General features: G+C 40.9%; 1 pseudogene; it reads left to right on the plus strand.

The window, feature by feature from the left end:
- The first annotated feature begins 1,179 nt into the window (after positions 1–1,179).
- Positions 1,180–14,198, plus strand: LOC115261632 (uncharacterized; annotated as a pseudogene).
- The last annotated feature ends 1,224 nt before the right edge of the window (positions 14,199–15,422 follow it).

Below are 15,422 nucleotides of genomic sequence, written 5' to 3' on the forward strand. Positions count from 1 at the left end.
AAAAGGCCTAATTTCCCACACCAAATAAAAAGTGCTGTAATGATTCATTACAGCACTGATTTGCGTTGCGTAAAGAGCCATTACAGCACTGTTTTCAGTTTTGGTCAACTTCTTGATGCTTTCAGGACGCAGTTTTGAAAAATTGTGACAACTACGCAGTATATCCTGCTATGATCAGATTTTCTTGAACAAGGCTATGAACATCAGTGTGCAGTTTGGTGGAAAAGTTTTGTTAAAAACTAACCTCAAATGGTAGTTTATGAAATTGCAAAAAACGTTGTACGCAACTCGGTGCAGAACTCGATTTTTACAGCACTCGTCGTAATTATCCAACTCGGAAAACCTCGTTGGATAAATGTACGACTCGTGCTGTAAAAATCTTCATTCTGCACCTTGTTGCGTAAACTACTATTACCGTAAACTTGTAAATAACACCTAACTTTTCAGAAGTTCAATAAAATTGCCAGGATTATTTGCGAAATGTCACTTATGATAGTTGCAGTTCTCATTTTAACAGTTTAAGCGATTCAGTGTTTTCAGTTCCAAAAAAAAAAAATTGTAATAACGTTACCTGAGAATAGCGGCAGTTTTAACCCTCGAGCGATCGCGTTGTTGTATTTTGTACAACACGTTGAAAAAATCTCGCTTTTTTTTACTCAGCATTAGCGTGGTGCTGACGCAGGTAGTCAACCGCGCGAGTTACGGAAGGTTAAGTGGAGCATTGTTTTTTGCTGGAATTGGGTAAGTTGTTCACATGTTTTTACTCTGGCCTTCCCTCAATTAAATAGTCAATCATTTCGTTCCAACATATCCAAGTGATTACGAGATAGAACGGAGCTGGAACTCGCTTCGCATTGATGCTAAACGCAGAAAAATATCACTCCGTCGAATCTAAGAACGTAATTATTAGAATCAATTATATTTGTCATTTTGAAACAAATATTATTTATTATTGCTTCTAAGCAGGCATTAAAAAAAAACAACGAGTCGAAATAAAATTGCCTTTTTAATCATGATTTCAACTGATCACAATCATTGCTTCTACAACGCAGTTTTGTAGAATCAACAAAACTTTCGTTCAAGCCAATAAATTTCAATTTTCGACTTTAAAATTTGTTTCGGTGTACGAGATCGGAAGCAAAATACGGCCGCCATCTTGTAGTTGTTAAATAAACAAAAATGTCAAACACGGAACCAAAAATCGAAGATCTGGTGGAGGTTGAAAGCCTCAAAGAAGAAACTGCAGAATTTATTGCAGTACATGAACGTTTTGGTTCGTCGGATACTATTATAAACGCTTTTCTGGGTAAGTTTATATCGTTTGTACTAAATTAGAATTAATATTCAATATTGTTTTCAGCAAATCAGTACACAATCGACACACTGCGAATCATCGAGCGGCAGGAGGTGGAAGAGTTTATTCCGCAGCCTTTCTTGACGGAAAGGACACGGCCTCAACGAGTGGAGAAAGCAGATGTTAATGTGTACTACCTACATGCCAGTCAATAGTCAATCGAAATAATTTCTTCTATCACAGAATCTTCCTCTTCTCTCTGGAACTGGCAATCCTCCTGCGGTATGCCTACCGCCGGCTATACCGGGATCGTCGAGAGAAACGTGTTCCGACACATATTTCTTCCGATCGTTAGCAGAAGGTCAGGCAATCCTGACGAAATACGCCAAAGGCCCGTTTCTGACCAGAACTGATAAAAGGAGCAAAGGGCGATTTAGTTGTCGAAACTATATCCGAGTGAACCGAAGGTAAGTTCTTTTGGTGCTGTTTATTACCTAAGATTATTATAACTCCATTACTTTACAGGAAGTGTGGTATCAATCTCCGTTGAGCACCGACGGCGTTGGCCGAAGGATTAAGATCAGGAAGCAGGCTAAGGGAAGATTGTACGACCGTGATATAAATTACAAATCAGCCGGCGTAAGTAACCTTCAACCGCCGTCATCCGGAAGTGACGCAGGACAATCAGCAGTGGAAATCAGCGACGAACAAAGTAAGTACTCCAGGCAAACATTTGTTAACCATTGAGCAGTCGCGTCTTCGACCACCCTCAGCGAAACCACGCTTATGCTGTGTATCACATGCGTGTTTTTTACTGCGTGTGTGCACAAAATGATCTATCCACTTTTTATGTTTGCTATGTTAATATTAGTTTAATAACAGACATCCAATTTATCAGTTTAAGAGAGACACAAACATTTAAAGATTTTCCTAATTAATCTTTATTAACTGAAATAAACATATTACTAAATTTTTTTTTTTTTTTTTTTTTTTTTTTTTTTTTTTTTTTTTTTTTTTTTTTTTTGTTAAAAAGTGAAGTTTTATTTGTCAGTTCATGTTTTTACAGTTTTGAATTTAAAAATCTAAATCTAGGTAGAAATTCAGAGCATTAACATCAATTCTAGCGTTACAATCATTAACGAAGCAGATGTAATTTACGAGCAGTTTCAAAATCTCCACTCGTTGTCTTCTTCCCATACCATTCAGGGCCGGTCTCACCAGGTCTTCAAAAGTCAAACGTCTCCATCCATTCATGACATTCGCTATTCTCTGCTGCAGGACCGTCCAAGCCGGGCCGACACGAGTGCAGGTACTGAATTTGTGTTGGAGCGTCTCTACGGATTGGTTGCCACAGTGAGTGCAGATTTCGTCACCCACTCTCTGCATCACGAACAGCAGCTTACGGTGTTCTATTTTACCATTTACTAGTAGGTAGAGTTTTGTTCGCTGCGCAGAAGACAGTCGTTTGTCTGCGATGTTCCGCCAAGCGTGTGGCCAGTTCGTTGTCGGGTTATCACGTTCCACCTTTGGTTGCTGGGTTTGCTGCACAAAGTACCGGTGGATTTGATCGGCGGAGGGGTTTTGTTGGATTTGGAGTGGAATGTGGGATAAGTTGGAAAGGATAAGCTTAATGTCAGGATTATCTATTGAGATTGCTGGGCGAGGATGATCATGGAAGATGAGGGATTTATAATAAGGAAGGGAGTCGATCTCCTTGAGACACCTGTTGATCGCAAGCGATTTGCTTTTGAAAGCAGGAAGATGCAGATTTAGACCACCTTGTTCTTTGCTGCGGGCCAGCTGGGTCATCGGTACACGGGCGGGTATTCCTCGCCATAGGAACTTACCCATCAAAGAGGTGATCTTGGCCGTGTGAACTGCGAAAGGTGGCAATGTTGATGACAGATACCACAGTTTCGATGTTCCGAACATGTTGAGCATGGTTACTTTCTGCTGCAGAGTCAGCGCCCGCAGGGAATGCAACCACATTTGCTGCGCAAACTTCCTCACCATCGCATCCCAGTTGATAGTGGTCATCAAACGTATTGAGTTCGTAAACACAACACCCAAAATCTTGATAGTGTGGTCTGTCTGTAACCACCGGGTGGTAATTACGTTTTCGTCGCAGAACCCAACGTTGATGGCGATTGTTTTGCGCTCATTCAATCGCGCGCCGGCTGCCAGACCGAAACGAACAAATATTTCCTTCATGGCATCAATCTGCTCAGCTGATGTTACGATCACGCTGATGTCGTCCGCATACGCGACCAGCAGATCGTCCCCACATGCTTGTTCGAGTCTACGAACCAGGGGGTGGAGATACAGCACGAAGAGGTGCATGGACAACGGGCCCCCTTGCCTGACCGAGCGCTGGATTTCAAACGGCCGAGAGAGGTGTCCGTTAACTAACAGCCGAGAGGTGGACCGATTGGCAATGCGGGAAAGAAGAGAGATGAGTTCTTGGTTGAACCCGAGCGAGCGCATGGTCCGGAAAAGAAAGGAGTGTCGGACACGATCGAAAGCGTTCTCTAGATCGAAACTGATGAGCTTCCCAGCTCGACGTTGATGACGGAGGCTGGCGATTCGGTCCTTTAGTGCGAGGGTTGCCTGAAAGATGTTGTGCTCTGAGTTGGAGCATTTCTGCCCGTCGCTCAGCACATGGTGGACTCTCATCACATTTTCTAGGCGAGATTTTATAATGCGTGAGAGCAGCTTGTAGTCGCTGTTGAGCAACGAGATGGGGCGATACGATCGGGCCGTGTTGTCTCCTCCCTTCTTCTTCACCAGCACGATAATTCCCTCTACAAACGCCGAAGGGAGATTGCCGGCAAGTGCTTCGTTGAGCAAGAGATTTAACTCTCGGTGGATGACGTCAAACATGCGGAGGTAGAACTCTCGTGGGATGCCGTCGCAGCCCGGGGATTTTCTAGACGCACTTGCTCGGATAGCAGATAGAATTTCTGCCGTGGTGATCTCACTAGTACAGGCTTCGTTGGCGGGATCGTTTGGTGGAATTACACGCTCGCAGGGAAAGTCGTCATCGTTGTTGTCTGCTTGTTCCTCCGAGTATAGGTTCGAAAAAAAACCCAGCAGATTTGCCTCGATTGCTTGCGGATCGTCGATCATTTCGTTTTCTCCTGTTCGTAGCACAATAACAATAACCTGCATTAAGTTTCAGAGTATCAACATACCAAGAAGTGGTTTGTGCATAATCAGGATGAGTGGGAGGAGTTGAAGACTAAATGAAAACAAACAGCCCGATTGAGAATTTGCGAACTGTCAAAGAACAGTACATTCTCTAGGAGTATGTACTCAGTGTTTCGCAATCATCAAGCCTATCAGCTGGTACAGCAGCAATTTTCAGACAAGGAGAAGCTACTTTTTGATCGTTGGGAGCAATTTGTCACGGGTGTCCCCCAATATTGGAGACCGAAATTACCGATGCAGAAGGAAAGGCACTGCTTAATGATTTCAGAGGTTCAGGATATAACATCTTGTTATTATAGTTTTATTAAAAATATGAATAATTGATAAATTTGTTATAAGCTTTTCTTTTTAGATGGTCAAGGTTTCATAACAATTTTGCTGTTGGCTCACATACTGCCAAGCCCGGTATTGACGTTTGCACAGAAGCGACGTCGGAAGCCTTCAATCGTGGAATCCCGTGACAGCGTGATAGTCCAGATCGATAGTTTGGAGGAACTACGGACAACATTCAAAAAATATTTCAACTTCTGTCGTAAAAAGGGAATAGAATCAACGCCCTTCATCGTAGTTCATGGAAGTGATCCAAAACATCCGGAAGGATTCTCAGTTTGGAACAATGTAGTATCGTGTAAATTGTGGTCATACGGTAATATGATCACTTAAATAAATACCACGGAAGTTTCAAAGTTGACGAATGTAAGTAAGATAAGGTAAGACACCCTGAATTACCAATCGTATAACTTTTTTCCAAAAACGCCGGATCACTTTGCGATCTTCGACAAAGTTTTTCGGCATATCCTAACGTCATTATTTACATGGTTTCAGACTAAATGTTTTCAATTCACGTAAAAAATAGTACGTTTTCCATACTAAATTCCATACAAGCTTCAATCGCAATGCGGAATACAAGGACGCAACCAATCGTGCCCAGATTTTGCCCGGCTATTTTGGACACTGCCAGGAAGGGGCTTTTGTAAACATGAGCGTCTGCTTACCAAGAGGGATGTCTAACAAAAGCGCCTGTTCCCCATGTTAGGGGCGTGGGCGGCTGATCGACGTCCAAATATCAGGGACGGACTGTAAGTTCAACTATGCACTATGCTGCCGTGTGCAGCATAGTTGTCCCATGTTGATAGCCGTCTGTCAGCCAAAAAGAATAAGTTCATGGGAAGTTATCAAGCCAGGTTCATCGTACGCAAATCCTCCACAAATACAAATTCAATCTCGCACCAAATGTTCCATGTACATAACGCTTATAAGATCGGTTGTCTTCTAAGGACACGAGTTTTCAAGCGACACGTGCTAAGAGCGATCTTCGGCGGTATGCAGGAGAACGGTATGTACCTGCGAAGGATGAATCACGAGCTCTCTGCACTGTTCGACGAACTTGAAGCATGAAGAAGGTGACCAAAGCCAGAAGAATACGATGGGTATGGCATGTTTCAAGATTGCCGGACAACCCTACAAAGATTGTGATCGGTCATGATCCGGTTGGCACAAGAAGGCGTGGACCGCAGAGACCACGATTGGCGGACCAGGTGAAGCGAGCTTTAGGCATTAACGAGGATGAAGAGTGGCAGCCACAAACCACGCCCAACAAAAATGTATATTAGGGAAATCTGATTAACTCAGCTCAGTTTTCAGATGTTAAACAATACAACAAATTGCTGCAATTCAATCCATGCCATATTAGGAGCGATTTGAAACAATCCAACTTAACCATCACAATTCCTCCCCCGTTCGACAATGAGGTATTGTGAGAAGTTCGATGAAAACGACAATCAATCGATCAAATCCCAAATCGAAAAGAAACTCGCCCGGAGTTGTGCTACAGAACCCCCCAGAGCGACGAAATCGCGTGGTCAATCTTCGCGAAGGAAAGCAATCCACTTTTTCCCTCAGCTATAGCTATATAAGTTCCACACTCCACAGCAATACTATAGCTATAAATACAACCACCTTCGACGGGTGCAGAAGTAGAGCTTTATTTGATGCCCGGCAGAAGAAGAACGTAAGAAATGGAAAAATGTTTCGGAAAATCTCTTCGTAACTTTCAATCCGTTTCTCGCCCATTCGGGAGCCGGCTTACGCGCGCAAAGAGTAGATTTTCGTGCGAAGAAAAATCTTTCGTATCACTTTCACTGCCGTTTTCGCAAGTCACTTTCCAATTATAGTGGAATTTATAATTGATTATAAGGTCCGGGGTCTCGGTTTCTTTCGGAGATTTGCACGACCACAGAAGGAGGCGAATGAACCGGCTACTAAAAGAGGGAGGAAATTTTTAATCAACCGTAAAACGACTCGGGCTACAGCAGAAGTAGACTGGTAAAGTACTCTCTGCTGAACTCGATGCAGTAGAATTATTGCTTTCTACGTGCTTGTTTCTTCGTGGATAGTTTTATTTCGAAATGTAATTCCTCGTTAAACCGAATGTGTGATGCAGTGCGGTTTTTGTTCATCGTATTACTTCTTAGCTTGAGAATTTTCTTATATAAAGCTATTCATAAGCGATTAATAGTAACCCGAACAAAGTCTGTCAGCATATTGAAACTAGTGTTGATGTTGTGATGTTGGTAAAGACATGCAAAGGCTCGCAATACCTTATTTGCGCTGCTTAAACATTATAAGAAATCCGCCATATGAAACATAAATTTTAATTTGAAAGATATTTTGGTTATTTTGAAGGTATGCAAATAGTACCTTTTGAAAAAGAAAACAATGACTTATTCCTTCACACTTCTGCATTTCAAGTTCAACGTTAAATTCAACGGTGTCGAAAAAAATTAAACAGAAGTGTCCATTTCGCCCCGGGTGTTCATTCTGCCCCTACTAAGGATGTTGGCGGTTTGGTCATTTCAACGGTTAAAACACCCAGAATAAGACAAGAAAAATGTTCCTGTGGCAGTAAGTTGAAGTTCTGCTATCAGAACTTCAAATTGTGCATTTGTTATTTAGTTAGAGTTATTATATATACATGGTTTACCAGAAGTTTTCAAATTACATCCAAACTTAATAGTTATAAAAATTAAGAATGACAGCAACATTAAATCAAAATTTTATATCTTATATTCTGAAGCTCTAATGATATCAAAATATGACATTAATTTCCTGCTGAACACAAATCATGATTTCGATTTGCTAACATTTTGTTGTTGCACTTTGCTCGGGTAACTAAAATAGCTTAAACGATCACTATGGAAAGAACAGATAGGGCCACAGTTGCCTTGTCTGTTTTGGGCTGCAAAACGGTGAGTCGATAAGGAGAGCGTCCAACATAGCTCTGGTCCGCACAAGTTCCTACCTCATGCTTCCACGGGTCAAGCGATGACAAAGACCGCCAGCTAAGAGTTGTGTGCTTAGCTGGTAGTGCAGCCTGGGCACTATTTTCCTTCTGACTTCAGCTAGATTGAGGAGGTACGACCCGAGCGTCTGGCCACCAAGGAGGTGCGGCTCAAACAGAGCGTCTGTTCTGGCATCCAGAGGCTGAGTAAGAAATGCTGCACCACGTCCTGCTAGATCCAAGGTGATAGCCCCATCAGCGTGGTCGTCCTAGTGTTGGTTGGGACGTTAAACAGAACTGGCACGATGGCCCTCCGGCGAGACAGAAGTGTTGGCGTAGGCCCAATAAGCCACCCGTACAAATCCCCATTGCGAATAACATAGAAGAAAATACGACTCGATACAATCGGCAAAGACCTACGCGACGAAATAAGGACTACGATTAAAAACTTAGAACATGGAATTGCAAGTCACTAGGTTTCGCAGGATGTGACAGGATAACCAATGAACTGAGAACAGGATTCATAGTGTTGGGCAAGATGCGACAACGTGTGATCGGGTGGCAGCCGATCAACGCAAGGATGTGCATGTTGAGAGTTAAGGGCCGTTTCTTAAACTACAGCATTATCAACGTCTACTGCCCACACGAAGGGAGACCCGATGACGAGAAAGAAGCGTTCTACGCACAGTTAGAGCAAACATACGATGCTTGCTCGCCGCGTGACGTGAAAATCGTTGTCGGCGACATGAACGCGCAGGTAGGAAGGGAGGAAATGTACAGACCGGTAATCGGGCGAAACAGCCTGCACGCCGTATCGAATGATAACGGCCAGCGATGCGTAAACTTTGCAGCCTCCCGTGATATGGTAGACCGAAGCACCTTCTTTCCCCGTAAAGATGTCCACAAAGCCACCTGGAGATCACCCGACCATCAAACAAAAAACCAAACCGACCACGTTCTAATCGACGGTAAATTCTTCTCGGATATAACCAATGTCCGCACATACCGCTGTGCGAATATAGATTCGAATCACTACTTAGTCGCTGTATGCATGCGCTCAAAACTTTCGACAGTTATCACCACGCGTCGAAGTCGAACGCCGCGGCTCAACATCGAGCAGCTGCGTAACGTAGAAGTGGCTCAAGACTACGCGCAGCAGTTAGCAGCAACGGAAGAGCAGCTTGGCGCAGCTACACTTGAGGAAGTACCTCGGCTGCAGCACTAGGCTTCGCGACTCCGAATCACAGAAACGACTGGTACGACGGCAAATGTAAAAAGTTGAAAAACGAGAAGAATACAGCATGAGCGAGAATGCTCCAACACTGTACGAGAGCGAATGAGGCACGTTACAGACAGACGCGGAACGGGCAGAACTCAGTCTTCCGGATGAAGAAGCGCCAGCAGGAAGAACGAGATCGCGAAACGATGGAAGAGCTGTACCGCGCTAAGGACACACGAAAGTTCTACGAGAAGCTGAACCGCTCGCGCAGAGGCTTTGTGCCACAAGCCGACATGTGCCGAGATAATCACCGGAATATTCTCATGAGCGAGCGTGAGGTGGTCGAAAGGTGGCGGCAGTATTACGATGAGCACCTTAATGGCGACTTTGCAAGTACCGAAGGTGCGCGGTAACAGATCTTGGAGTATGTGCAAAAGACAAAAGACTTCCGGCCCTGACCTCCACGAGATTGAGGAGGAGGTTGGCCGGTTGAAAAACAACAAAGCCGTTGGAGCAGATCAACTACCAAGCGAGCTTCTAAAATACGGTGGAGAAGCACTGATGAGAGCACTACACTGGGTCATTACCAAGATTTGGGAGGAGGAAGTATTACCGGAGGAATGGATGGAAGGTACCATCTACAGAAAGGGTGACAAGTTTGATTGCGGGAACTACCGCACGATCACACAATTTTATGCCGGCGTCTATCACCGATTGTAAGAGAGTTCGTGGGGCAATATCAGGCTGGATTCATGGGTGAACGCGCTACAACGGACTAGATGTTTCCCATCCGCCAGGTGTTGTAGAAATGCCGCGAATACAACGTGCCCACACACCACTTGTTCATCGATTTCAAATCGGCGTATGATACAATCGATCGAGAACAGCTATGGCAGATTATGAACGAATATGGATTCCCGGATAAACTGATACGATTGATCAAGGCGACGATGGATCGAGTGATGTGCGTAGTTCGAGTATCACGGACTCTCGGGTCCCTTCGAATCTTACAAAGGGTTATGGCAAGGTGATGGACTTTCGTGCTTGCTGTTCAACATTGCGTTAGAGGGTGTAATAAGGAGAGCGGATATAAACACGAGTGGAACGATTTTCACCAAGTCCGTTCAGCTGCTTGGTTTCGCTGATGATATTGATATTATTGCTCGTAAATTTGAGACGATGGCGGAAACGTACATCCGACTAAAGAGTGAAGCCAGGCGAATCGGATTAGTCATTAATGTGTCGAAGACAAAGAACATGATGGCAAAGGGCTCCAGGAAGGAATCGGCGCGCCCGTCACCCCGAATTTATATCGACGGTGCACACTGTTAAGGATGGCATAAAAACATGATCGAAATTGTTTTGACTATGAAAACATGGTTTTTGATCTTTGGTGTCTTCGGCAAAGTTTTTCTATAAAATAAGCCCCAATTTATGGAAACATCAGTTTTGTGATCAATCCCCCTAAAAGTGAGAAACGATTTCTATCTTTTTTATTTGTAAACTAAAAAAATATGTTTGTTCAGAGAAGTTGTAGACAATTTTACTAGAAACAACTTTGCCGAACATACAAAATTTCTATCTTTTGATTTTTATGCACATTTGAGGCGTTTTTTATGAAGCACCCCTAAAAATCAGTTTTTTTGCTTATAACTTTTTCTATGCATTTTTCACAATTTCCAAATGTTCTAGCAAATGTTTTGCCTTTAAAACGCGTAACTTTCGCGAAGAAAGTATATATCTATCCATCCCTCATATTTATCATCTTATTGGAAATTTCACTTTAAAAAATGCTTATGTTTGACATACCCATTTGTTAACTTTCGCACGTTTTCGCAGGCCAGGATTTTCACATTTGAAAATATGGAACTAGTTTTATCTATTGCAAATATAGCCAGTTTTAGCCTGATTTCGCCTGTATATGAAAATTCACATACTAGAAATGATTATCATTATAAAATGTGTCATTGTAAAATGATCAACCCATCAAAAAATGTAGTCATGCTTTTCTTACATGATTTTCCCACATGAACACACAAAAACGTTTTCACAGATTCACTTGGAACTGCATCAGATGACTTTCCCATAAAATTTAAGTTTTTTTTAGATAAAAAGTGGTTCTCAAAGTAACACGATAAGTCTCTTCCACAAAATAACCGATATTGTTAAATGCTCTTGCTAATGCTCATAAAATGTTTCGTGTTCATGGACTCATTGCAGAACGGTCAATTTTCAGAAGGTTCAAATAACAGCTCTAATGATTCGATTAAAATTGATTTGCAATTTGTTTACTTGAAAAACATAACTTATCTGATAAGATTAACACATATCATTGATTAACGTCATCACTAATTACATTGCTTCCAGTTACTCTCTCGTCATATGTTTAAAGTAAAAGGTTTTTCGCATCCTAAGTTTATGATGTTATAGTTATTTTATCGGAAATAGTCCAATATTCCTTATTATGGGATCAGATGTTTCAAGCAGTCGATGTAAGAGATCTGTGTTAGTTTGGAACTTACGTGTATGATCCTCTCTGTAATTCCTGATGTCTTTGTTGTGTGACTATTGTGCTTCCTCGGACAAAAAAAAACATATATACAGTAACTGGAAGCAATACATTTAATGATGACAGTAATCAATGATATGTGTGAATATTAACTGAAAGTTTTATTTTTCAAGTAAACAAATTCAAAATCAATTTTAATCGAAACATCAGTTGCTGTTATTTGAACCTTCTGAAAATTAACATTTTCGCAAAGTGTACATGAACACGAAACATTTATGAGCATTAGCAAGAGCATTTAACAATATCGTTTATTTTGTGGAAGAGACTTATCGTACTACTTTGAGAGCCACTGTTTATCTGATAAAAAAAACTTAAATTTTATGGGAAAGTCATCTGATACAGTTCCAAATGATTCCGTGAAAACGTTTTTGTGTGTTCATGTGGGAAAATCATGTAAGAAAAGCACTGAGTACATTTTTTGATATGTTGATCATTTTACAATAACACATTTTATAATGATAGTCATTTCTAGTATGTGAGTTTTAATATACAGGCGAAATCAGGCTATAACTGGCTATATTTGCAATAGATAAAACTCGCTCCATATTTTCAAACGTGAAAATCCTGGCCTGCGAAAACGTGCGAAAGTTAACAAATGTGTATGCCAAACTTAAGCATTTTTTAAAGTGAAATTTCCAATAACATGATAAATATGAGAGACAGATATATACTTTCTTCGCAAAAGTTACGCGTTTTTATAAGGCAAAACATTTGCTAGAACATTTGGAAATTGTGAAAAATACATAGAAAAAGTTATAAGCAAAAAACTGATTTTTAGGGGTGCTTCATAAAAAACGCCTCAAATGTGCATACAAATCAAAAGATAGAAATTTTGTATGTTCGGCAAAGTTGTTTCTAGTAAAATTGTCTACAACTTCTCTGAACAAACATTTTTTTTTAGTTTACAAATAAAAAAGATAGAATTCGTTTATCACTTTTAGGGAGATTGATCACAAAACTGATGTTTCCATAAATTAGGGCTTATTTTATAGAAAAACATTGCCGAAGACACCAAAGATCAAAAATCATGTTTTCATGGTCAAAACAATTTCGATCACGTTTGTATGCCATCCGCAACAGTGTGCGGTGATGAAATCGAGGCGGTTGAAGAATTCGTGTACTTGGGCTCACTGGTGACAGCCGACAATGACACCAGCAGAGAAATTCAGAGGCGCATTGTGGCAGGAAATCGTTTTTACTTTGGACTCCGCAGAACTCTACGATCGAATAAAGTTCGCCGTAACACGGAGTTAACCATCTATAAAACGCTGATTAGACCGGTCGTCCTCTATGGGCACGAAACATGGACCCTACGTGCAGAGGATCAACGCGCCCTTGGAGTTTTCGAACGGAAGGTGTTGCGTACCATCTACGGTGGAGTGCAGATGGAAGACGGGACTTGGAGAAGGCGAATGAACCACGAGCTGCATCAGCTGCTGAGAGCACCAACCATCGACCATACCGCGAAAATCGGGAGGCTACGGTGGGCGGGTCACGTCATTAGGATGTCGGATAGCAACCCGACTAAAATGGTTCTCGAGAGTCGTCCGACCGGTACAAGGAGACGTGGAGCGCAGCGAGCTAGGTGGGTCGACCAAGTGGAGGACGATCTGCGGACCCTACGCAGAGTGCGGAACTGGAGACAAACAGCCATGAACCGAGTGGAATGGAGACGGCTACTATGTACAGCAGAGGCCAACCCGGCCTTAGTCTGATCGGTAAGTAGTAAGCCTTGCCTGTTTTCTATAAATTGACTTGTATACCAATGTTGTCTAATTCTGTTCGATGTCGTCTTTGTTGCGATGCATGAGCACATGTGTTTAAAGACGAAAAAAACTATTTCAAAGATGGATTATACAATTTTTGATTTTTTGTTTATCTTGCTCACAGCAAAAAAAAGTCTTGTGATATCACATCATTTTTGCTGCACATCAGTCGCGTCGTAAAAATGATGTACACATTACATCCTTTCCACGCAGTAAATGAGCCGCCGCAGCCTGAAAGTGGTACTAGCAATCGCTAGAACCGGATCGATGGATGAATCATATATGAACAAAATATTGGCATGGTGCCATACACGGATCACGGATCCGTTAATTATGAAGCATATCCCTTACCTCTCGGCTATTTCACCGAGTTAAAAGTAAGATAATAAATATGATACTACTTCTAGGTTTCTGCAGGAATGGGTTTGTTGACACTTTCCGGCGCCATCCAGGGTGCACTGCACATGGTGAATGTGATAATTGTTGGAAAACGATGTAACTGATTGAAATTACGATCGGAATTGGTTACATCGCCTGAAATTACACGCCTGGGTATTACAATATTATTTACTGTGCTTACAAACGTTGGTAGGTACCTTACTGGTCTTAGTAATTTTAATATTCAATATTAAGTAGCAAACATTCATCAAAATCGGTTGTGTACTTATTTTCAATTCAATACTCAAACCGTTTCAGAATAAGTTTCAAGCCCCGTTTGACACTTAAACTATTGTATTGAAATGTTTTCAATCAAATTTTCAGCCATGTCCACTCAGTTGGCACCCGTCATTGCGATATCTAAAGCCTGTCTTGCCGTGGAACCCGTCAACCAAGCCAGTTACATTTCGGCGACGTTAGGCTAAAGGTTTACGCATCCGATGTATTGTTCATACCCGAGCAGAAGGGAATAACAAAAGCATAAGAAAATGTGTTATTTTGGAAAAATAACTGAGTAACAATATCAGATATGTCTGTGTAATTAACATAACATGTTATGTTATCAACTAGTCAAGCGGCAAAATAACAAATAGCTTAACAAAAAAATGTTCCTGGAAGACCATGCAATTCAATAACATGTTTTCTTTGTTTCAAAAACAGCTTAATAACTGTTAATTTGGAAAATATTTTAAAATCAAATTTTGAATTCTAAAAGTTATTGATAATAATCCAAAGGCAAATTTAGTTATTATATCAAACTCATAATAAAGTAAGTACCGTAATTCGGGGTCAAAGTGATCAACACTTTAAAACAACTTTTGCGGATAACATTCAAATATTGCCAAAAGAATTCCTGGAAAATCAGTACCCAGTGGATCTCCATAAAACCATGTGGCAGAATTTTGCTCAACAAATTTAAACTTTTAGTTAAATTACTTTAAAAAAATCAAAAAAATGAAGATGCCACTTTTGGGCGAAATTGATCAGTATAGAATTAGGCATCGGTTAAAAAGAAAAATTTCCTTATCCTCCTGATTTTGCTCTTCTAAATCCGAATAACGCGTCAAAAGTCTTACAACTAGTGAATATGACACTTAAAATGCAAAACTAAATTTTGAAATTTTCCCCTTAAGGCGAAACTAAAAGCATTTTCTCATATTTTTGGTATTTGATTTTTTATAAAATAACGAAGCAATATTTTCAAAATCGGTTTTCGTACACATGTAGAATATGGATCAAGGTATCTCCTGGAATTTTCCCTGGTGGAAAAAGTTTTTCGTTTTGGAAGAAATCATTTTTTGTGCAATTTTGCTTAAAAATGGTTTCTGCAAAAATGAAAAACTTTTTCCACCAGGAAAAAATTCAGGAGATACCTTGATCCATACTCTACATGTGTACGAAAACCAATTTTGAAAATATTGCTTCGTTATTTTATTAAAAATCAAAAACTAAAAAGTGAGGAAATTGATCCAGTTTTGCCTTAACGTCTAACTAAAGGGTAGGCATTTTCCTTTGCAATAAGTGATTTCTGTAACAATAAATGACTTTTTCATCAAAACAAGAACTTTTTTTAACGTATCCATATTCAGAATAGCTTCAAAACTTTTCAACCAAGGCTCCACAAAAATGTTAGAACAAAAAAAAGTCCT

Source organism: Aedes albopictus, chromosome 3 (genome assembly GCF_035046485.1).
Source record: "Aedes albopictus strain Foshan chromosome 3, AalbF5, whole genome shotgun sequence".
Taxonomy (NCBI): Eukaryota; Metazoa; Arthropoda; class Insecta; order Diptera; family Culicidae; genus Aedes; species Aedes albopictus.